The following is a 22,894-nucleotide window of genomic DNA, read 5'->3' as shown; positions in this document are numbered from 1 at the left end:
TCAATTACTGCCTGAATATCCAGCTTACTGGCCTACCTTACACATTTTAAAATTGTCAGGTCCCACAGTCACATTTAAAAAAAATTATTAAATATCTGCTGATAGAGCTATAGATGATAGATGGATTCTGTTTGTCTAGAAACTTCTAACTACTGAAACAGGAAATGACACTAGTAATTCTTGAGTATAAATGATGCATCTGGGGTTTTCAAATATGTACTTTATTGGAGTCTGACAACAGTGCATTGAAGCATACATGTATTCATAATACAGCCAACAAATGTCTACATATCATGAACTGTGATCATCTCTATAAAAAGGAAGTTAAATATATGAAGTCATTTACTTTAAGAAGTGTGTCAAGTGTTGGGAAATGAGACATTATGAACAATATAGAACTATAAAAAAAGATGATGAAATCTTTAATCAAAATAAATGTGCAATACTATTGTAATACAAAGGAAGAGAATCACCAACCTGGTTTTGTGAATTATAGGATGGATTTTGCAGAGAAGTCTGAGGCATGGTATTTGAAAGAAAATCTAGCAAAGTTCTGGAACATGCAGAACCTAAAGAAGCAGAATTTTGGCAGGATAAGGTGTGGCAGAGAAGAGAGTCTGGAGATGCAAACGTCGAGAAATTTCTTCTGATCTTTATTAATCTCCTTTTTATCTTAGAGGAAATTAAGATACTATTCTTAATTCCCCAAGAATTTAATTTTTTAACTTGCCGCATTTTCACAGTTTGCAATACATCAGATTTCTGATTCAAGATATTAGACTGAATACAATAGAATGAGAATGTGCGCAAAGAAAAGGATTATCTGTATAAACAGCAGTGCTCATTTTTAGAATGGCCAAAATCTATGACAAAGGATATTAAATTTCCAAGTTGGGGAAATATGTGGGGTTGTATGGGAAGATATTCAAGTGCAGAGGATGCTCTAGAGGAGGCTGCACAGAGCAGCATCTGGAGGTGGAAGTGGGAGGTTTTATGAGAGGTGTGAGCAAGGATTGGTTTGAGCAAATTGTCATTTTCCCACAGTTCCTCTCTTTTATCTTTGCAGTTTTACTTTACCATAGGAGGCAATTTTATAAACTTATTCATATCTGCCATATTAATATCTAAGGTTTCATCTCTATTCATTGTGATTTTTCTATTCCTGTATTTGTTTCGTTAAGTTTTTGAAAACTATCTTTTAAAGTCCTGAATTTCTCTATCTTGGATGTTCCACTTAAGTTTTGTAAATACAATTTTTTATGGTGACTCAATACCTTTTTGAAACTCTTTGAAGTTATACGTCATTTTAAAATCACTTTCCATTTCCTTACTTAACTACCATATGGCTATGATGACTGTCTTTCATTCACTTTGCTGCTATTGTTTTTATATTATTGTTTGTAAGTCCCTGATGAATGGATGTCTATCATAATTAGTGCACACAGCTGAGCTCTTCTGCTAATGTGTGGAGTGCACATTTCCCATAGCCCTTTCCCACTGTAATGTGTTGGATTTGAGGCCCTGGGAATAAATGGAGCATTTTTCTTTTAATATTTTTTAGATGTTGATGGACTGTTATTTTATTCACTTATTTATATGTGGGCTGAGAATCGAATCCAGTGTTTCACACATGCTAGGCAAGTGCTCTACCACTGAGCCACAAGTCTAGCCCCAAAATGGAGCATTTTTAATTGGTAGCCTTCACTTTGAAGATCACAAACTGTAAATAAGCAGGAAGGATTAGTTACTTCAGAAGCCTAAATCTTGTATTGTTCACTGTGGAGGTTGGGCCCTGAAGTGTAATTCCCAATATTCCTTTTCTCTAAAGGGTTCTCTTTTCATTATAAAAAAAAGTTTGGGCTTACTTCAGTATCTGCCCTGGTTCCTGCCTTCAGAAGCCAACACCAGCAATGTCTTCCTACAGAACTTTCACTGTCTTTATGGCACAGGACTCTGGATAGACAAACACTCCCACAAGAAGTACTCCAGTAATAGGGATGAGGTGTCATAGCAGCCCAGACTTTTAAAAATAATTCAAAATTATTTACACTGAATATTGGCCCACAGCTCATTTTTAATTTACACAATGTCTGACCTTATATTTAGATTTCTTCAGGACTTTAAAGGAAGAACTCTAAGCTCTAGAGTAAGTAATTAAATACATATTTCATTTTACCTTATTTTGGTTCAGAAAGAGCTAGACAAATATGGATGCTGAGGGAACTGACAGAAAGAAAGTAAATTTGCTTAAAAATTTCTGTTGTGACTCAAAAGTCAGAGAGGAGTGGTGTAAAGAGAGATAGGAACAACTTCCTCATGATGACAAAATTAGGTGCCTGAGGTGGATTAAATGGTCTTAGTTCATTCAGGCTTCAATAACAAAATGCCATACACTGAACACTAAGTGACTTATGAACAAAAATATTGATTGTCCTAGTCAGGAGGCTGAGACATCCAAAATCAATGTGCTCACAGGTTTGGAGTTTGATAAGGGGTGATTTCCTAGTTCCCAGATGATGTCTACTTGTGTCCTCACAGAGAGGTTGGTGAAATGATCATTAAGCCCAATTAGGAAGTCTCTTCCCTGTGACCTGATCACTTTCTGAAAGCCTCTTATCTAAATTTCATCATGTGGAAGATTAGGTTTCACCATAAGAATTTTGAATTTTGAAGGAACAAAACCACTCAGATCCTCTTAGTAAGTTTACTGAACAAACAAAAGTCCTGGTCCCATATTCCATCAGCAATACAGAGGGTAAAATAAATATGTACCAAAGTGATCTTAAGAGAAAGAAAAATAAAACCCAACAAAACTCAGGGACCTGAAAATAAGAGAAAATGTTCCCCACACAAGAAAAAAACAAGGCATTTTTGGTGAAAAGTGAACAATAAAAAGCCAGAAAATACTCTTAAATAAAATATAATTACTTCATTTTAAAGTGTTTTTGAAGATAGATTTAAAAAATTATCCTAACAGTACAGGCAAAACAGAAGGAGAAAGAGATATTAAAAGATTATAGAGTATTGGTCCAGGAAGTTCAGTGTCCTATCTATAGGAGCTACAAAACATAACAAAAGGTGAGGCAGAGAGAGGTAATAAAGACAGTAAAATAGGGGAGAAATTATTAAGGAATTAATGTAAAAAAATTCACAAAATAAAAGGCATATGTCCTAAGTGAGTAGTAAAATTAAAAAACAAACAAACAAACAAAAAACAAGCCAAGGTAGGCAGGTCACTCAGAATTTTTAACACCAGGGATATAATAAAGATACTAAAGGTTTTCAGGAAAGTCATTAATATGTCAAGGATTAAGAATCACATTTGAATTGGATTGGACTTCTTACAAGCAATGTGGGAAGTTAAAATATGGAGCAATAACTTTGATATTTTAAAGAAAAATGATTTTTCATGTAAAATCCTGTGTAAGCCAGGTAATCAATTAAGAACAGAGGAACAATTAAGACACTTACATAGTATGGGTACTTGTAAAGATTTTCTCCCAGCAACCCTATCATGGGTGCTCTTGACATGCTCTAAATGATATGCACATTCACCAAGAAGAAAGAAAGCCTAATAGCCTTCCACTGTGGATTTCATGTACATATAGAAGATTAGCAGCTGGTGTTAGATTTGGGGAACAAATCAGATTGCAGCAGGAGGAATGAGTGTCTTAGAATTGAGGGCTGGGGGGGGAGTAGGAAACCCAATAGTATGTCTTCTATTTGTACACTTTGGAAATAAATATCAATAAGGGAATTTTAAGATAGACAATGAGTGGACTAAAATGAAGAATAAAAATAAAGAATAAAACCAATATTTTAATAATATAAATATATTATGATATACTAATGCACTGTTCAATTAAGTAATGAAGTCAAAATAACATAAATGCCTATTACTGATTTTACTAAAAGTAATGATAGAAACATACAGAAAAGAGAAGAAAGAAACTTTAAGTGCATTAAAATTTTCTACATCAAAACATAAAGCAATGTGATTATATTTGGGGAATTAATTATGTATAGCTTTATAACAATATACAATAGAGGAAGTGCTTATGTACATAGTGATATATATGTATACATTAAGTACACAAGTTATACACAAATATGCAAATTTTTATATATCTTTAGCCCTAATTTCAATACATACTCTGCCTTATTTTAGTTACATGATGCATGGTAACTTCTAATCATCATTCTGTTCCAGTAAACATATGGAATCAAATTCAGAATATTATAATAAGTTTGACATAATAAACACATCACATTTGTATACTGTCAAAAATATGTATTCTATGTGTTAGACAAAGGGGAATGAAGGAGGGAAGATAGGAACATAAAGGACAGTGGAATGAGTCTGATATAACTTGTGTATGTACATATATGAGTATACCACAATATATCTCAACATCATTGTACATCCCCCAAACTAGGATCTTAATTAGAATAAGTATATCCCATACTAGTATAGATATATCAAAACAAATACTATTGTCATGTATAACTAAAAAGAACAAATAAAAATATGAATTATCAATATACATTAAGTTAGCAGTAATTATATGAATTTTTTTATTGATTCATGTGTTTCGGTACAGGTTGCTCAGACAACACACCAAATCCCAGTTTTGTCCAATTTCAAGAGTTTTTATTTAGCCAGCCAGCTGGCGGGCAACTGTTCCCAGCAAGATCCATAACTGCTTCTACAACAAACTGCCCCAATCCTCGACATTTTAGGATATTTAAAGGCAAAAGCCACATCTCGGTTGATGTACTGCAAGCAAGCAGGTACGGAAGCTGAATTGGGCAGGTAAGGAGACAATGCATGGGTACATTGGTATTTCCCATGGGACTTTCTAAGTTAGCACAGCATCAAGCAAGCAGAAGGGAAGGGGATCAAAATGACCCTAGTTCAGTACAGTTAGAGAATGGTTACTAACATCTAGACAATCAATCTCTGACAAGGTACATTGCCCAAGAAAAATGGAAACCAAAGGAAACAATTTTACATTGTATAAGAATTGGTATTTTGTGTTGCCAAATATGGTATGCTAGGTAATTATTAATGGGTACAGAGGTGGGGCTTTCCCATGGGAGAAGCATTTCTTACATGATATAGAGTCTCAGGGTAAAATGGAGTCTGTTTGGTCATTGCCCATATAGCTTGGCCCATAACACATGTATTTTATCAATCCAAATGCATTTGGTTTTACCATACAGATTTATTTCAACTTTCAGGTCCACTATTAGATAATTTTATTTTTGCTTCCCAGCATATGATGGCTTTATCCTTTTTTAAAATTTTCATTTCAATGAGATTTTTATTGTAGTAAAGTTTTCCATATTTAATCTTTCAACTAGCATCCAAGTCCCTTTCTCTAAACAGAAGCGCGCGTGCGCGCACACACACACACACACAAACACACACACACACATACAAACACAGAGTTATGCAGTTAATAGAACATTCACAAAATCAGTAAACCATTTATATTCTCATAAGTGAAACAGGCATCAAGGCATAATATAACTTGTACTATTTTTATCCTTCTGCTCTATTCTGGAGAATTTACTTCAAAGTACCTCACTTAGTCCTACAAAACTTAAAAGTAGTTGTTATTTTCATTCACTCATAAGAAAGACATAAATTTAAGTAATTTACCCAGATTTATATAACTTATCACTATGTAAACTCAGATTTGGTCATGCTTTGCCTGATTTTTAAGTACAATGCCTTTGATAGTATACTATCTTAAGATGTAATAAGGTTTAAGCATGCAAGAATAAAACTGCAGGTCTATTTTAAGCAAATGATTTAATTTTGGACTAAAATGATCATAAATGTCCATGAAACCATAATGGGTGGTGGAGAGAAATCAAGCCTTCTCACAATTACTCTATCAATAGTAAATATTATATTCTGATGACATACTATTCTTGGATAGGCATAATAAGGCTGTAGATCTCTCATCAAGTTCTGAAAATATTCTAGTACTCAATAAAGCTATGTGATTCCAAGATTTTTACTGGATCTTTCAAGATATCACAACTTCCTGATTATGTATACAAAAAGATAAAAATAGAGCATCTATACAAGATTTTAGAATAAAATGTCTTTCTTTACCTTCTATTATTCGAAGCAGGGGGAGAAAATGATAGTTGGTAGCAGAAAAATTAAATATTAAAAAAGTAGGGTCAGTCTCCAATGCTGCCCAGTGTGTTTACACATCACTGGACTTTCATGTAATAAGATGTCTTTTTCAATACACTAGTGCAATGCTGCAGAAACAAGTTATCAGAACAAACAAGAAAAATGTTTTTGTTAAAGATATTCAGATCCTTAGATTATGTTGCCATCCAATTTTGTATAGAGTGAAAATTTGCTAAAAAAGTTCCCTAAGATCAACTTACTATTTCCTGTTTGTTCAAATTTTCTCTTTGCTAAAATATTTGGAGAAGAGAAACGTTTTTAATAAGGCCAACGTTAGCTGGTATCTGCAAAACCTTCAATTCAGGCTACTGGAATTGTGACTTCATCATAAACACACTATACAAGAACCATTCAAGAAATAGTTATTTTTCAAAAATACAAATAGCTCTAAGAAATAATAACACACCAAGATTTCAGCTGGAAATGTGCAAAAATCCTCGTAGAAACCACGATGAACAATCCTAAAAAGCAGGCTATTTGACAACACCTTAAATCTCTTCAGTACACCATTTACATCCTGAATTTCATTCCTTTCTCTTAATTAACTGCTACTGAGATTTCAGATCAGCTAAAACCATAACTTCCTTACAGTTTCAGTTAAAATTTTCCAGCTTCTCTGTACAAAACAGTCTAGTAAATATTCTACCTTTCTTTAATATCTTTGGTATGTAGCTTTTTTACTACTCAGAACATTTTTCATTTTCTGCCTTAAGTAATTGTTGGGGGTATAAATCTTATGTCTATACTTATGCTTCATATTGCAGGAAGACAGGATACACATGCCCATCACCGTGGTGCTATCACTACTGCATACCCGCACAGAGACATGTCCACTCTGAACCAGAGAACCACACACATATAATCTTTTTATAATCTTCTTGAAAAATAATCTAATTATACTTTTGAATGAAGAATTTATGTTTGCTAACAGACATGATAAGAATGTTTAGAGCCCAAAGAGGAGAAGTAGATATTGGATTTTTTTTAAATTTTATTTGTTCTAGGGGAAATAATAATATAAACATCTCTTGGATTCCTACTTCATTGTTGAATGTGTGTGCATGTGAGTGTGCTCTGTTTTGGAAAATAAAAAATACCTTCTGGAATTTTTTTTCCTGTAAGATAAACCTTAGACATTGTCAGGTTTAGAAAATTTGGGACAGAACAGTAATATTCCCTCTGTGAAAAAAAAAGAGGTACTTTGGAGAATAAAGGAAGCAAGTGTCTCCAGTATATCCTCACTAGAGGTATAAAGATAGAAGTATTGGTGGGTCATAGTACATCAGAAGTAGCCTGGAGATTCACAGGTTACAACTCTAGCAAAAGAGGAAGGTACAAGGGACTGAACCCTATAGAGAATGTAAATTTGCAATTGCCCCTGGTTTACACTTTTCCTGTTGAAGCCAGGTTAGAAAAAGGAAGGCACTGCTAAACTGCTAAAACTGGTTTCTAAGATAACTATCATGGAAGTGACACCTACCAAAGCAAATAAGCTGTGATAAACACATGGGTGTGGGGCCAAGCTAAGGCAGGAAAGGACACTTTCTTTATGGATCACACTGAGATTTAGCTAACTCAATTTTCTCTGCAAGCTGCTGGATATATTATGTGGATAAACTACAGAAAATCTAAGTTTTTTTTTGTTTTGTTTGTTTGTTTGTTTGTTTTACCATACAATTTATTTTTATTTTATTTAGTCATACATGACAGCAGAATGTATTTGACATATAATACATACATGGAATGTACATACATCAATCATAATGTCTATTCTATTCTGCTTCTCTTCCTATCCCTCCATTCCTCCCCTCCTCTCCCATCCTTTCTCTCTATCCAATCTAATGTGACACACTTTTTTTTTCTTTTTCTCATCACAACATCATATATGTATTCTGTATAACAATGAGGTTCTTCTTCCATCTTCCATGCAACTCCCCTTCTCCCTCGTTTTCCCTCCCACCTCTCTTCCCTATTTAGTGGTAGTCTTCTTCTCATGCTCTTTCTCCCAATCAACAAATGGGCCAAGGACATGAACAGAAACTTCTCAGAGGAGGATATACAATCAATCAACAAGTACATGAAAAAATGATCACCATCTCTAGCAATCAGAGAAATGCAAATTAAAACTACTCTAAGATACCATCTCACTCCAATAGGAATGGCAGCCATTATGAAGTCAAACAACAATAAGTGCTGGCAAGGATGCGGTGGTGGGGGGGGAAGGTACACTCATACATTGCTGGTGGGACTGCAAATTGGTGCAGCCAATTTGGAAAGCAGTATGGAGATTCCTTGGAAAGCTGGGAATGGAACCACCATTTGACAAAGCTATTCCCCTTCTCGGACTATACCCAAAAGACCTAAAAAGGGCATAGTACAGGGACACAGCCACATCAATGTTTATAGCAGCACAATTCACAATAGCTAAATGTGAAACCAACCTAAATGCCCTTCAATAGATGAATGGCTTAAAAAAATGTGGCATTTATACACAATGAAATATTACTCAGCACTAAAAAATAACAAGATCATGGCATTTGCAGAGAAATGGATGGCATTAGAGCAGATTATGCTAAGTGAAGTTAGCCAATCCCTAAAAATCAAATGCCGAATGTCTTCTCTTATATAAGGGGGGTGACTCAAAATGGGATAGGGAGAAAGAGCATGAGAAGAAGATTTTTTGTTTCTTCTTTTGTCTAGGTTTGAAAGATATAAAAATAATTCAACTCAAATGTGTATACCAAAAAATCAAAATGAAATAAGTATTAAAAAAATGAGTACATGAAAATAATGTTTTAAAGGAAAGAAACCACCCTTAAGAACAATTTTAACCAGGGTCAACATAAAAAGTAACTTTTAGAAAATGTATTTTTCAGGTTCTCAAACACAGTTCAATATAAAACTTATGACTTTCAGATTAGGAATCAGAAATTTTGGCTGTCTAAATAAAAACTACAAAAACAAGACCATCAAAGTAAACATTAAATGCAATGAAATTAATAAAGTAAACAATGTTAAACAATTTCTTAGAAGTTAGAGGGAAAAGACAGAATGTTGGTTAGTATGACCAAACCCAGGGAAAAAAAAGTTGAAAGAAGTTATATAATAGTAAATTAATAATAACTTTTAAAATATTCCTATGTTAAAAATTTGAATTCGAATGTATCAAGGGTTCAAAAGAAGAGCAGACAATACTATTTAAAAGATACTGGAATTGAGATATAACTTTGTGAAGTTGTATTTTTAGAGACTATAAGAGTAAACTCTATAAGCATCTAACAAATACCTACAAATTGTGAAAATATGGATTTCAAACTCCATTTATAAGAATGTCAAAAGACAATGAATACTGTGAAACAAGATTTTTATATGAAGCCAATGCATTTTCTTTTATGTAGAGAGGCAAAAAAAATAAATAAAATTTTGAAAGTTGTCAGAACCAGGCAAGATGGCACACACATATAATTCCAGCAACTAAGGAAGAGAGACAGGAGGATCTCAAGTGCAAGACCAGCCTGGGCAACTTAGTGAGACACTGTTTCAAAATTAAACAACAAAACAAAACAGAACAACAGCAACAACAACAACAAAGACAACAACAACAACAACAACAAAAAAAAAAAACTGTAGAGAGGCTGGGATATAGCTAAGAGGTAAAACAGTACTGGTTTCAATCCCCAGTACCACAAAAGAAAGTTGCCAGAAAAAAAAATGTTTAGAAAAATACTCCATCCACCTTTTATTTTAAAAATACAAATAAGCAATGACACATTCCAAACAACTAAAAGATTAATTAAAATTTTAGAATGGACATTTAAATACTAAAAAAATCAGTAATATTTCAGGTGCCAAATAAAACAAAGAAACACTGGTATAGTGGCCTATGACTGAGTCCTAGCCCTTGAGAGACTGAGGTATGAGGATCATTTGAACCCATCAGTTTGAGATTGACCTGGAAACATAGCAAGACCCTTTAAAAAAAAAAAGTGAAAAAAAAATATATATATACTTATTATAATAACAATTCATGTAAGTATCCAAAATAATTACTGAAGCACTTTAAATTTTAAAATGGTATTAACATCAATAATAATATCAACCTATACTCTTTAATAAACTAAAATTCAAGAGGGAACAGGGAGCAAAAAAGCCATTGTAGCGTCACAAACATGCCTTGCAAATAGGCCTAAAATGTAACACTTAAACCAAGTCACAACATATGAAACCAAAGTCTTGAAACATACGTAAGATGTAAAAATGCTCCATATATTAAGTGAAAAATCAATTTCTGAAATGGTACGAACACATATAATAATTGCCAAATACATGAACACACACACACATACATGGAGTTACAAAATGTTAGCATCTATTTTCTTCAGATAGAAGGATCACTAACTAATGTTCAGTATTTTCTTTTTGTGATTTTACATATGTCACAATTTAGAAATGTATATGTCATTTGGATCAGCAAGTGTTTAATAAAAACAAATTTTAAATAAATCTAGATAAATATCAGATGACATTAATACATTTAATGATTTAATTTATTTGTTTTCAAACCTTTTAATGTATATAAAGTAGATTATTACTCTCAGCTTAATGAATAGAAATGTTCTACAAATGGATCTGTGAGAGGTTTTCTCAGCAGGACCATGTGACTATTGGCCTGCTGGAGCCAGGCACCAGACAGGAATGCATCTACTTTAGTGAATATGCCAATGGATCTTAGTTGTCTATTTATTTGTTTGCTTGCTCTAACTACAAGAGCAGGAAATTGAGCTTAAGAAGCAAATAAAGAAGATCAAAAGTATGGAAAATGTAGACATGATTTTGGCTACAGAGAAAGAGGGGTGCAAGCAGGATCCTATTTTTGATTTGAATGTTGTTAAATAAAAAAAAATAGGCTATCTGTAGAATTGTAGGACAAATTATGCCAAAGAATTGAAAAGAGGAACTTCATCTTTGATTATTTTTCCAGTGGTCCTGAAGCACCTCTGGAACCAAGAACAGAGGACCAGAGGATAGAATATTTTATGCTCAGTACAAAATATTGAGAAACAAAATCTGTCTGCAGAGGGACATTCCTATGAATGATAATAGCAATGTGGATGGAGAAATACTGTTAGGCAGCTTCTTGTGCATAAATTAGGTGGAAGACAGAAAGCATTGGAAAATACTATAATATTTAACCACCAAACTGAGCCATGCTAATTCCTCTCAAACTCCCAATAGTTCCATAATACCTTTCCAATACAGTTGGTATAATCTATGCACTTGTACCTATTATGCCATCTGCCTTCCTCATCAAACTCATTTGCTGCACTTTTCATAATAAATTTTCCTGATCCATTGAAGATTGACTGCTCTTGCTGCACCCATGTCTTGGTTTATATTATTTATTGTCATCATTCAGCTCTTATGAAATCTAATAAGAGAGTAATTTTTTTCTCTAAACTTGCTGTTGAAAGTAACCACTACAACTTCTAGAATCACTCTTTATCTACTTCTATTTAGTTCAGAACATATTATTTTATTTTTGCAAAGTTATCATTTATATATTTGTGTACTTTTTTTGTGCCACTATGATGAAAACATTGGTGTCTTCCCTTGCCTTCAACTCAGCAAACTTAGTTAAGCAGGGAATTTGGGAAACACAACTTGAGCCTTCAGAAGTTCTTCATCTTGAATTATCTGTTAGTGTATGGAGTACACTCATATAAGATTCTGTTAAATGAAATATTTCCTAAGAAATATAAAACTTTCCTAAGAAATTTGAGAAAATTCATAGGAACAAGGAAATATCCTAAATATGTCAGAGTAACAAAGGGTGACAAGTTTATGACCAAACAACCCAATGACTGCTTGGAAAAGTGAGTTTTTATTGACACAACTCTTATATGCTCTATTTAAAAGGGAAAAAAAACTTACAGAAACTTTTAAAATGAGCCTAGAATCAAAAGAGACTATTCTTCTTATAAAAATAAAACTGTAGAAACCTAAAGAAGCTCTGTAGAAGAAACTATTTAGTACTAAATAATTGTAGCTCTCTTTACCAATAACCCCATACTCTGTTTACAACCTTTGAATAACTTTCCTTCTCCTGTGTAAGCCCAGAGATAATATTAAAATAAAACAAATTTAGTCATCTTTTAATTTGATTGACTCATTTTATACTCCAACATCCCACTGGCTATTTTAGAAACCATTTCAAAACTATTGTGAAGTTTTCTACTTGGAAAGAATAGATGCATTGTAATTTATAAAAGGAAACTTTCTTCCTCCATGAAAAATCATATCCCATTGTTCATAACATTTATAATCATGTGTGGTTATGTACAAAAGTCTTGAAAAATACTGCTTTGCTTGTGTTATTTAAAGCTGCCAATTTGCCCAAGCTTATTAAAATCAAGGCTAAATCATTCCAGTGAGCAAAGTCTTAAAGATTTAGTTGCATTGTCACAGGCCTAAGAATAAATTAAAATGTAAAACTTGAACTTGGGAGACGTTTAAATGATCAAACTAAAGCATTAATGCAGGATAAACCTAATCTTAGCAGTACAGGAATGAGGCTTTACTAGCAAAGTCTCTTTCAACAATCAATAGATGTTAGTGAACAATATTAAATGATGTGTTTAATAGTCCAACTATTAATACACTTAACCTGGTTTTTTCAAAAGAAAGGATTTGGTCACCTTGGATAGAAGCAGCTTGATGCATTAAAATGTAAATTAAATGTCTTTTTCCAGGAATTTTTTTATTGCATAATTCATCAGTATCAAACTTTGATTTTTCTAAATTAAAAATATTATTTCTTTTAAACATGGTACAATTCAATACAAAACTACTAATACTATAAAATCTGAGTAAATCATCTGGTCTTAAGAAATCCTTTATAATAATACCCCGTGGTATATAAAATATTATTAATAATTAGTTATTTTCATAATTTTAACAGTTTAAATAGTAAAGTGAGAGAAATAAATTCTCTGTGACTTCCATTTCAAAGCAAAGAGATAACACATTAGATGTGTTCTAAGTATATCATATAATTTAAGTATTTTAAAATAAACCAGTCATTTTTATTTTTATTTAGAAATCGAACATTTTGCTCTATGTATACTTAGAGTTCATATTGCAATGTCATCAGTTCTATAAAATTAACTTGAAATAGTTCTGTTATGCTCTGTGGAAGTTTTGCTATTTTTTATTTTCATCTTTAGATTGTAGTCTGCTTAAGGTAAGAATATTTTTTGTCCCATCTCCTAGCACACACAAAATGTCAACCATAGACAAAAGAATATTCCAGTTTTACTTGTCCATAGTCTCCCCTGACCCACAAATCTTGCTTTGTTTGCTAACCTGTGTTTGATGGTCCTAGTTATCTATTTTGAACTTGATCCACTTTGACTTGCCTTCCTTCAGTGCCTTATTTTGATTACTGGACTTCAGTTGCATACTTGATTTTGGTTCTAATTATTATCCTATTCTCTTTAAATTTTCTATGACCTATGTAATGAGGTTTTCTTCTTCAGTCTCATAATCCAGCTTATTAGTCCATTGCTCAGCCTTCAGAAGAGGGAAAGTGAAAGTTATCTACACATGGTGCTCAGAACTGTTGTTCACTTATTAATCTTTGCTTCTAAGGAAACATTTGATTTATTATTGGTTTATCTGTTTATTGTTCTAGCCAGTGTTTTGGTCACTGTGACCAAAAGACCAAATAAGAACAATTTAGAGGAGGAAAAGTTTATTTGGGGCTCATTATTTCAGAGGTCTCAGTCCATAGATGGCCAATTCCATTTCTCAAGGCTCAAGGTGAAGTAGAACAGGATGGCAAAAGGTGTGATAGAGGAAAGCAGTTTGAAACATGGCCATAGAAAAGAGAAAGTACCAAGGACAAAATATATACCCCAAAAGCATGCCCCAATGATCTACCTCCTCCAGCCACACTCTTGCCTTCAGTTATACCCGGTTAATTATCATCAGGGGCTCAATGTAGTGATTAGGTTAAGGCTCTCATAACCCAATCATTTTACTCCTGAACTTTCTTACATTGTCTTACACATGAGCTTCTGGGGCACCTAATATATAAAGCATAAGATTCATTTATTAATTTATAATGTTTTCGTTGTTGGGTATCAAACCCAGGACCTTGTACATGCTATTCTTGCTCTAACACTGAAGTACATCCTAACATTTTTAAATGGTGGAAAACTTAGGAAAAAGACATACACATAGAGACTATTTTACTTACATAACTGCTCCAGCAGACACAAGAACCCATATATCTTGCCTTTGATCTGATAATTGATAGATAACTATTCCCACTATCAAGTCTAGTAGCAAGATTTTCTTTATTATTATCTTCATTGCATAAATAGAAAAGACAAATCAATTAGTTAAAGGTATACATTATAACAACTGACTATAAAATAAGCACTAAAAAACTCTAAGAAAAACAGTAACTTATCATTACTATACTATGTAAACTTATTAATTACTGTTCAATTAATATTTCAACAAGTAATTACTGAGTACTCTACATGCTAAAAATATCTCAGTCTCATTGGAAAAATAAACAGAAAAGTCCATGTTATCATGAAACTTACTGTCTAGTGATGAGGAAGAACCTACTAACTAAATTTTTAATAAGATAAACCTCTATGTAGATGTTGATTCAAGAAGTGCAGCGGAGATTCAAGTAAAGTGGACAGGACATACTGTTGAGGAAAATGGCTTCACTGAGAGATAGAGAGAGTTGAATAACAACTAAAGTACATAAAAGAGTGAGTAATGAAATACATAGAAAAATTACTTTCACGGCAAAGGAAACAGCAAATGAAAAAAAAAAACAGTGATAAAAGAAAATCTTCTGTGTTTAAGGAGCAGAAATATGGCCACAGTGACTGATGTAGAATAAGGTGGTGGGAAAATAAGAGGATAGAGCCAGAGAATTGTAGGTGTCAGTTTACATTGATTTCTGTATGCAATTTAAAAGAATTTATCTTCTAATGAAGGAAGAAGCCATTGGATGGTTTGATTGACATGTCTGATTCACATTTTAATAAGGTCACTTTGGTTGCTGTGTTTAGAAGAACATGGACAGTGTGTGGCAAAGGCTGAAGAAGAAATATCAATTTGTTGTGTTGTCTCACTAATCCTGGTTTGAAAATAATATTAGTTTGGAAAGTCTTGGTAACAGTAGCAATGCTATATGTTAAGATTTTGTGTACCTTTAGACTGTGAATCAGATTTTCTCATGTGCTAGATGGGAAGTATGACTGAAGGAAAAATATCCAAAATGATTTAAAGGTTTTTGAATAAAGTAACTAAAAACTAAGAGAAAACTGTGGGAGGAAGAATTTCAGCAGAAATTTAGAGAATAGTATTGGATATTGGATTTGAGATGTTTCTTAGATATCTGAGCAGATATATTAAGAGGTAATTGACATAGATGTTGGTAATTCAACATCTATGTCAGGGTGTGGAGCTTATCTAGAAAACATATTTTGGAATGGTTATTATAGAGATAATACATAAAATTATGGGACTTGATAAAACTACTGTAGCAGTGTGTATAGATTAGAATAAGGAAGGAGTCCTATCACTGGGCCATTTTAAGAAGTGGGAGTGCTGAAATATTTGGTTTATATATGGAGACTGATGAACACACACACACACACACACACACACACACACACACCAAGATGTGTGGAAATGTTGGTCTGTGATGTGTATTTAAGCAATAAGTCTTGGGACAGCAATCTTCCTGATCTAGTCAGAAATGGCCTTAGTACCAAAAAAAGGGGCTCCTTATTAGGACTTTTATTGTGGTCTGAGAGTGGGAACAGGGTGAGGGAATTTGTGGTTTGGATCTCACACCACAACCAAAGAAGACAGTTCCCAGTGTTTCTTATCAGTATACTCAGACGTGAAGCCAACAAGGAAGAGGACTCCTCATTATAAGATATCAGAAGATGTGACCGTTGAGTTAGGTAGTAGCTCATAATACAAGTGGAATGAAGAGTATTTTTAGAAGAGAGTTACTGAATGCCTTCAATAACCACTGGTTTGGTGCTATGGTGGTAAAGAGCATAACTTCAGCAGAGCGGTGAAGAAAATCTTAGTGCCATTCAGGTAAGAATGAGAGGGGAGAAATGAGCAGGAATACAAATATTTCTTTGTGAAGAAGAGGCTCAAGACAAATGGAAAGCTTGGAAAGGTGATGTGGGGATTAAGTGAAGACAAGTGAAGTTCATAATTTCAAATGAATTTGATGTCCTAACATCACTGCTTTGGACACTGACACATCAACCTCTGATTGTCTTTAGGCTAGTAGGCAGATATCAGGAATTAGAAGTGTTCAGTTGGAGCCACAAATGCAATATTGTAAACTTGTCATTTTTATCTATGCTACATTCCCAATTCGAATTTAAATATATAAATCTATTATTAAAGTTCTGAGAATAAGATAGCCAATGCATCAATGGGAAGAAGACAGAGCATACCATATTCATTAGAATTCAAAATGGTAGAATGCCTACAAGCTTTACAAGACAAGTAGAATATTAATAGTCAGTGGAAAATAGGGTAAATGAATTAAAAATATTTATCCAAATGTAGTTAAAAAAACAAGAAGCTGGGGATATAGCACAGTTGGTAGAGTGCTTGCCTTGCGCGCGCGCGCGCACACACACACACACACACACACACACACACAAAGAAACCTCTATTCACATATATCTGACTCTCCATATAACAGCATGGCAAGATATTATGTTGTTACCAGTTTCCCCAGATTGAAAGTGAGGATATATCTATATCTACTGGAAAATATAAATAAGTCTTGGCTGTTTGTTTCCAAAAGTGAAGTTTTTCTTATTTCTGCATAAGTACTACTATGGATTGAGCATGCCCCTCAAAGTTTGTGTGTTATTAAATTAACCCCTAAAGTAACAATGTTGAAAATTCAGACGTTTAAGATAAATGAGGTCCTGGGCACCCTGCCATTATGAATGGATGAAGTCATTATGGGAAATTGTTAATTATCTCCACAGTGGTTACCTGATGAAGAAGTAAAGTTGGCTCTCTCTTTTTTGCTCCCCACATGCACCACGCATGTCTTGTCCTTACCCTTCCATCATGAGATGAAGAAACACCAAGGAAACTCACCACCTGCTGGCAGCCTGGCATTGGACTTCCCAGGCTCTAAAGCTACAAGAAATACATTTCTTTTTATTTATGACTCACCAAGTTTGTGGTATTCTATTAAAGCAAAACAAAAGATAATTAGGACCCCCGGAATATTTCTCTGTTTTTTCTCATTTACCTGAAATCCTGTTTGCCAGCAAGGAGACCTGCATATGCAAATATTTTACCCAGGAAAGCCTTCAACACTTGAGCAAAGGTCTGTGTAGAAGTACAAGACCACATGCTATCTTACTTCTAATTCTTAATTCACCAGAAACACAAGAATCCCCAGATATTTGAAGAAAATTAATATTATTAAGGATCAAGTTGAAGGAAGAACACTTACTCCAAAGCAAGTAAAACCTTTTATACATTAAATTGTAATTAAGATCTCTAAAGATTCAGAATAATAAGGAAGAATTCAAGAGTAGGAAACAGTTGTAGAAAAAGAAAAAAATACTTCAAAAATAATTGAATAAATAAATGGAACATTAAGTATATGGACAAAAATAATACAATATGAAATAGAAGAAAATACGATGAACACATTTTCTGAATTAAGGTCTCAACAAGATAAATGAAAACACTTCTATTCTGACATGTGGTTGTGAAACTTTAGAATACTATAAAAATGAAAAACTATGAACACTTTGAGAGGGAAGAAAATCAGGTTATCCTATAAAGCTATGAAAATAACACTAACCTCAGATTTTACATCAAGCACAACTGATTTTAGAAAAAAAATGGAATGATGATTTTACTGTTCATAGAAAGATTCTATGTAGATACACAAAATGGAAAATTACCAAATGCAAACAAAGAGATACTCTCCATTATCCAATAATCCAATATTTTAATTCCATTTATTTTTTTTTCTTAGAAAAAATACAAAAGCAGGAAAATAGCAGACTATCTTAAATGGTGAAACTAATATCCTATAACAGAACTGATTATTATCTGAATGTGTATGAGAGTTAATAATTGAGAGTTTTCAAGTGATGAGAGCTTTAAATTCAGTGTCCTACTACCTGCTTCATTGTTCATTAATTCTGTGATCTCTAAAGTCATCTTGCCTCTCTGTACCTCAGGTTCATTTGTCACACAAGAAGTAATCACACCAACTTCACAAGCTTGTTCTCATGATTAAAAGATTTGCTATGTATAAAATATTGAGAATTTTTTTTGGTAGTAATTTTTACTATGTAAAATCTGTCCACAAACACTATTGTGGTAGCTATAAGCTTTGTGATAAGGTCAACACATAATATTAGGTTATATATATATATATATATTAGTCATCAGAAACTTAAATAAATGCAAGAACATTACTAAATATACAATAGAATACATAAGAAATGAATAAAAAATAAATGATTAAAAACATGAAGTATGATAAAGGCACATAAGATTTAATCACTCATTGAAACAGAGAACTGTTGCTATCCATTTGATCTTCACATAAATTTGTAGTATTGCACAGAAAATTTGAAAGACAGTGGAATGAATCTGACATAACTTGCGTATGCACATATATGAATACAACACAGTGAATCTCCATATCATGTACATCCACAAGACTGGGATCCTTATTAGAGTAAGTTATACTCTGTGTTTGTAAAAGTATGTCAAAATTGACTCTAATGTCATGTATAACTAAAAAGAACAAATTAAAAAAGAAGATAATTTGGGGGAAGAATTGGCATGATTTAATTTAGAAAGTACAGATTTAATCAATATATTAAGAAATGAGCTGTGTGCTCAAAAGATCAATCTGGGCAGCTTCTCTTGTGCAATGGTAAGATTACTCCAAGCTACATAATGTTATTAGAAGGATGTGCCTAGAAGCATGAGCATTCTTCCTGGTTATATTGCAGGCTCTGAATGCAACCTACTCTATCTGCTAACAGAATAATTATTTAGGAAAAGAGATTTCTGAGTATGGTAGGATTCACCCAGTACTGAGGAATTTAGGCACCAAGCTGAGAGCTCCACAGTTTAGGAGCTGCTACATACTAAACCAGAAAATCGTGGGCCTGGCTTTTCCTGGTCTTTAGCAAAACTGCAAGTAACTGAAAAGTTTTCTACAGTTATTAGTTTAAAGCAGAGTATTAAGATATTTAATAATAATATATTGAACATTATTGGTTTTAATGTATTAAATAAAGTTCCAAACCACTAATATTAGATAAAGTCCCAAACCATTAATATTAGATAATGTCCCAAACCATTAATTGTTGATATTTCTTTTAGTTGTAAAGTTAACATAGAAGATTTAACAATAAAAAACTAAGTAAAATAATTTAAAATTTAAATGAAGAGCAATAGTATGAAATATCACTTATCATCACGGAAAAGTCACTAGACACTGTCATGGTTTGACTGGCATATGCTTATATGAATTATTTAGAATTACATTATTTAGAATTACAGAGATAATTACTAGGGATATTCAAAATAACATCAGTCCTACTTCTTCAGACAGAAAAATGAAGAGGAAAGAGAGAGAGAGAGAGAGAGAGAGAGAGAGAGAGAGAGAGAGAGAGAGAGAGAGAGAGAAGGGGAGGTGGGGGGAGGAAAGCAGAAAGAGGGAGAAGCAGTCCTTACCTAACCATCTGTAATGAACACTTCCGTGAGTGGGAATCAGCATCCTGTAGGTGTTTACTCAAGTAGAGCCAGCAGCTTATGCAGCACGGATGAGAACCCAAATTGCTCGACCATCTTCACCTTATCAAATTCCAGGGGGAAAGAAAAGGAATTAACAACAAAGATAGAGCATTAAGCATCCAAACCGCTATCATTTAGAGATTTTTGTTACTTCCCCTGCAAATCATGCAGAAATAGACCCAAATCAACCCAAATTGATATTAAGTGATTTATCAAGATACCACCCAAACTCTAGAGTTATATCTATGACTTTTCTTATTATTTTCCACTTAATAGAATGAACCAGGAGAAATCGAAAGCTTAGGATGGTCTTGAGGTAAAATTGCTAGTTAACGAGGTGTGCTGAGTAGTTTCGCCAGCCACAGTTATAAACTGTTTCAGACATGCTGGTTGTTTCAAATGAGCCACACATGGTGGAGTGAAGATAGAAAAAGACACTTTTGAGCAGGATTTGGGGGACTCTGTTAATGCACTAAACAACATTATGCAGTTTCTTGATGAGGCCATTTCAACATTTCCTAATTTCTACCACAATTTAACAGTTACAGCAGACCTAGTTTCATCGAAATTTGTTGAGGTTAGTAATGAATTAATTCTACCTGCACTCGATTGAGGATTAAAGAACTCATTTTGACTTAAAATAGCTGCAAATCCTATTATGTCTGACTATCAACATTTTTGTCTGTCCAAGCAATCACTGTGAACCATTTTACCCCAGGGGTGTAAGATTAATGTCAAAGAACAAAATTAACTAGCTTTCTCCATACCAATCTAATAACAACACAAAACCAAATAAGAAATGAAAATATGGTTGTCCTCAAAAGATTTGCTTTTAATCAGCATTCTCTCTGGTGAATATATGATATTTTATGTAACACCTCTGAGTAAAGTGTAGTGTTTACATTATTATTAATATTTTAATTTATTCCCACACTATTTGCACTATAGTTGTAACTTTAATATAGCACTAGAAAGGTCAGGTAATTTTAACAATTCCATACAAAGCTACATATTATTGTCTTAATACACTTTATTTGTTTAATAAATTGAAAAAATATATTTTATATAAACTTTTGAAATATATGAAATAATCCTTCAAATTCTCTTGTTTTATAACATTTTGAAAATTATTGCAATGTAGCATAAATTTTCTATATATGGTGATGTCACTTTAAACCCTTCTATAATTTCCTATTTTATGTATATGTCCTTCTATACAGTCATTCTACTTCCTCTTATTTAAAGGTAGATCTTAGTAATGGTTCTATTTATTACATTACTGAACTTAACAAGTAATTTTCAGACACTAACAAATCCTTAATAACATGAGGAGATTAAATTTAGGAGTTATAGTTAAAACTCTATGTAAATAAAGACATTTAAAGTTAAGCACTGAAGACCATCTTGTAAATTGCATTTATTGTCATTGACAAGTGTAGATTCACTAAACACATTGTTTTCACATTTTAATTTAGACCTAATTAATTTTAGAGTTGAGTCTCATCAATAAAACTATACTTGACACAATACTACCCTTTTTACTTTGTATATTTTCATAAAATCTCATTTAAACTCTCCATTTTTAAATAATTCATGTGCCAGATAAAAACATAATTTTTGAAGTAATTACATTTTCACAGAATAAATAAAATAAGATCAAAATAGCATGTACAACACTTCTATCATGTATAACTATAATGCACCAATAAAAATGTGAAAATAGATGAATGAATGAATGAATAAATAAATAAATAAAAACTAGATATGGACTAGCTTTCTAGGAGCCTGTGATTTTGATGAAATTTAAAGTTTACAAAAAAAAATTCAAATAGCAAACAGTAGCTGTAAACTGTCTCATTTTTCAAAGTAACTGGCATTGTAGGGTCTGGAGGGAACCAGTAGAAAACTTTCATCTGCTAGAGATGAGGCTGCTGGTATCAACGTATTTCATGGTAACAAGGAGATTCTGTTTATTTTGCAACCATCATTCTATCTACTGCCATGACAATAGAAAAAGAGCTCGTTAAAAATCAGTAAAAACTCTCAATATCCCTCATTTCTGTTTTTGTCTATATATTTTATTTTTAATTTTATTCTCATTTATCTTCCAAATTTATATACATTGTGCTTCTTCTAGCCTTCAGCTTTTCTAAAAATCATGACAGAAATATTCACCTCTACTAGAACTACTGGAACATCTATTATTCAACCTGGTATTATTTTTACTATATATATACACACATCTATCATTCAAATACACATATATATTATGTATACATGAGTGTATATATATATATAGAGAGAAAGAAAGATACTTGAGGTGATATCTTTTATATGTTCTCTTGTCTCATCTACTGTATCTTTTAATATAGAGTTTAAGAAATATTTATATAAGAGAAAATAATGAGTCATTAAGACATATCTCCAGGATGAATATAAATGTACTGTTACCCACTGGATATAAATCTCCTTTGCACAATCATCTTTTAAAAATTTAAGTGGATTTGGGATCTGAAAACAGTATAATGGATTTACTGAGGTATGAAAGAATGTTTATCATAATATAACAATAACATTCTGTCTACTAAAGATACATAAAATAATCCAAAGCATCCTTGAATTCTTGGTAATCGTAGGACATCAGGGAAATACATATTTTTGCAAAAGAGCGTGTGCTTAAGGGTTTTTCTTAATCCTAAATCTCATCACTAGGAGCATAAAACTTCAAAGTTTGTGTGAGCTATAAAACTCATCTTTGCTAGAAGGCCATCCTCTCCAATCTCTTTATGATGCACTAATTTACTGGACAATATACTAGAGAGA

General features: G+C 32.8%; 1 long non-coding RNA gene across 1 annotated transcript in view; it reads right to left on the bottom strand.

The window, feature by feature from the left end:
* LOC110597434 (uncharacterized) overlaps nt 1-22,894 on the bottom strand; it is a 313,342-nt gene that overhangs the window by 86,045 nt on the left and 204,403 nt on the right. The window contains exon 7 of the long non-coding RNA XR_013432301.1: nt 20,012-20,131. This is a non-coding gene — a long non-coding RNA (uncharacterized LOC110597434). The remainder of the gene's footprint in view (nt 1-20,011; nt 20,132-22,894) is intronic.

This window comes from Ictidomys tridecemlineatus, assembly GCF_052094955.1.
Source record: "Ictidomys tridecemlineatus isolate mIctTri1 chromosome 8 unlocalized genomic scaffold, mIctTri1.hap1 SUPER_8_unloc_1, whole genome shotgun sequence".
NCBI classification, from domain to species: Eukaryota; Metazoa; Chordata; class Mammalia; order Rodentia; family Sciuridae; genus Ictidomys; species Ictidomys tridecemlineatus.
The sequence above is the reverse complement of the archived record's forward strand: the minus strand, read 5'-3'. Positions and strand labels throughout refer to the sequence as shown.